Below are 3,253 nucleotides of genomic sequence, written 5' to 3'. Positions count from 1 at the left end.
GCCGTTTCAGTACCTTGTCCTAAAGCCGAGTTCAGATGAACACACCGACCGCCCGTCAGGTAGATCCCGCTAGATCTACTTGATAACATGGCGTTGTGCTCATGTCCAGGGCACTTACGCTGTGGCCGAATCTGCGATCAGACGTTCTATAATTTAACATGAATCAAGACGCCCTTCGCATTCTCGCCACTTTATGATCTCCCTTTATTTTTTTCCACCACCACTTCCATCTACACAATAACATGCACGGGCGGGGAGGGGAGACCTGGTGATGTACCGGAGCGCGCTTATCCGTCACGCGTGGCTGCCCGCACGCCACGATGAGGTACTCTTTGGCCCAACCGATCGCACGGCGTAAGAAACGGAAAAAAAACACAAGAGAAAAAAGAAAACCGCGCGACCTGGGCAGTTCCCGGACGTACGACCTAAGCTAACGTACGGCACATAACGGTCCGCTGTTCCGTGGAATGTTGACAGGAGCTGGGGTGTTTGGTGTGTATACACGCTTTCGAGGGAGATTACGGGCTGGCCTCCGACGCGTCTTCACGGACAAGGCGTTTTAAGTTGCCCCCACCAAGAGGCATTCGTCGGGTAAGCTATGACTGCACGCTCAAACAATGAGATGACTCTTCCGAACAATGGTTACTTTGCCAGGTGCCCATCTAGCATGCGAACTTGTGCCGCGAGAACATGTACTGACGGAGGCCCCTTTATCATAAGAATTTATCGACACACCCACGCCATACAACATCCTAAACCATAAACAACGCTCGCCGTGAACAGCTGATCATCTTTTGTCCAGCATCATCTCTCCCACCGCGGCGGGTACTGGGCGGCGTCGGGACAAAGGGCAGGGAAGACTGGCGGAAGTGGAGAGAGAAAGGTGACGTCATCGCCTGTCGGACAGGGATCCCCCCCCCCCCCACCCATTCGCCTCACCTTCACGCGCAGCCTCCTTCGCCCTACCCTTCACCTTCCGAGCCTCAGGTGCACCTTCGCCACGCCGCCCCATGTTTGCTCTTGGCCCCTTCTCTCCCTCCTACTAATGACTCTTAAGCATGGAGACATTCGTCAGATCTTATCTACCTGACAGCCTCCCTCGCATCCCGGTGGCCACGATCAAGCCTTCTATAAAGTGCACGAGGAAGGAGAGGGAGGGGGGGAAGAGGAGGGAGAGGGAGGGGGGGAAGAGGAGGGAGAGGGAGGGGGGGAGAGGAGGGAGAGGAGTAGGAATAATGAAGGGAAAGGGAAAGGGGAGGAGAAGAGGACGGGAAAAGGTAAGGAGAGGAAGGGGAAAGGCGAGGGGCAGAAGAGGAGAAAAGGAGAGGTAAGGGGTAAGAAAGAGGTGGTAAGATGAGAGAAAGGGGGGGGGGAGAAGAGGAGGACGGAGAGGCGAAGAGGGAGGAAGGGAGGAAGGGAAGGAGAAGAGAAGAAGAGGGTGGGAGGAGAGGGAGATCGCATCACACACCTAATTACTGGAGCGTGGTCATCTAACCAAGCATGTCAGCGGACTCTCCCGCACTAATAACCCACAACAATGACAATAACCCCTTCAGCTCGACATCGACACGCACTCATGGCATGTTTCTCTCCAGCGGACACATTCATAAAACAAACACCGGAATGCATACATAAACATGCAGGCAGAATTTTGTCCGGTAAAGAGAAAGCACAATTCATTCTGTGTTATCTCAGGAAAATGAATTGCAGAGTAACTAGTTTGTGTTTATATGTCATGACTGGGCAACTGTCCAATAAATATCAAGGGTGCCAGCTAAAAGCAAAATTATTAGTCGAAATTCTGCAAGTATTTAACGGGGAAAAAGAAAACATGAAAAACACTATTCTGGGATATGGGAAAATGTTCGCGTATGAACACCTGCAACAATGTTACAACGATTTTCTCTTGAATGCCAGTGCACAACTCCCTTTACCCAGTTTACAGCATGATGATCGGTAAAACGTAACTCAATTAAGATCAACAGCTATTCAGCACGGAAGGGGCCTCTAATCTCCTTTGATGCGATCTCAAAAAACTAAAAGGGTTCAGAACAGAATAGCGGGATTATCTCTCCTGGATTCTGTTGAAGGCTTTGAGCTGATAATACAAGGGAAATCTTAACCAACGTTATCGTTTGTTTTTTTTTCCCCCCACCGTTGGTAAAAATAGGAAAACGCCTAACCGTTCTCTGAGAAAGTCGACATCCTCGCATAAGCACGAAGCGTTGCTGCAGTCAACTTCCGCTTTTTAATCGCCGACAAAGGGCTATCCGTGACCTCGGCCATTGTTGCAAACACGAAGGAAAAAATCGCGTTACTTAGCATACTTTTTCCGGCCGACCGCCCCCGCGCGAGGGCTGGGGCTGCGGCGGCCGCCCCCCTGGCACGGGGACCTCGGGGGCCAGGCAGCGGCACCTGACAGCCGCGCTCGACGTGACCATATATCTACCTGACATGGAGTTCGCACGCATGTCGGTTCGCCGGTGCCCGCCCACAAGTTCCCGTTGCGAAGCAAGGTAGGCACTGGCCTGGTTGGGCAACGACCGGCCAGCTGGGAGTGGCCGGGCGATGGGCAAGGTCACATCTACAGGGCAAGAGCCACACCTTGAAAATCACCCGCCGGAACCAGCAACCCGGGGGGTTGCCTACCGCCCCTCCCTCCCTTCTGTCACACACCCGTCCCTACGGTTCCATTCCAGGCGATAAATACAATTTAGACGTCGAAAGCATACAAGTCGCAATGGCCTGCTTGCGGAAAAGGGGGAAATCTTTCTCGTGAATCCGATCCAAAGACAACAACAGAGTGAGGGATCTAGGGGGAAACTCAATTGTGCCTGCTCGACAAAGTCCAGTTGAAAAACCACCCCTACACTTTTGCTAATGTAAGTTCTAATAGCCTGTCGGCAATAACATGCTACTGAAGAAAACACTATTTCCCTTGACTCCAAAACAGCTCTCCATCCATACACACTAATACTAACGTACTCGCCGCTGACCGTCGTATGAACAAAGCAACATTCTCCAGTAAAAAAGAATTCCCTTTCAATTAACCCCACATACCGACCCGAATTTAATTCTCTTCATTATCGTCGCCTCTTCATTAATTATGCCAAATCCCGCTCCTCTGGACAGACGGCATAAGCTCGCAAACTTCCTCGGAATCACAACTTCGGCATTCCATTCAGCGCCGCCAGTGATGAGGCAAGAAAACTTTGGAAACTAACTTCGAAAACCAAAATGTGTTCATAGCGAC

The 3,253-nt window shown here is 51.4% G+C and overlaps 1 protein-coding gene across 1 annotated transcript in view; it reads right to left on the bottom strand.

Moving 5' to 3' along the window:
- LOC119587119 (nuclear distribution protein nudE homolog 1-like) overlaps positions 1-3,253 on the bottom strand; it is a gene marked incomplete in the record, with an annotated part of 132,241 nt that overhangs the window by 61,307 nt on the left and 67,681 nt on the right.

Source organism: Penaeus monodon, chromosome 22 (genome assembly GCF_015228065.2).
Source record: "Penaeus monodon isolate SGIC_2016 chromosome 22, NSTDA_Pmon_1, whole genome shotgun sequence".
Taxonomy (NCBI): Eukaryota; Metazoa; Arthropoda; class Malacostraca; order Decapoda; family Penaeidae; genus Penaeus; species Penaeus monodon.
The sequence above is the reverse complement of the archived record's forward strand: the minus strand, read 5'-3'. Positions and strand labels throughout refer to the sequence as shown.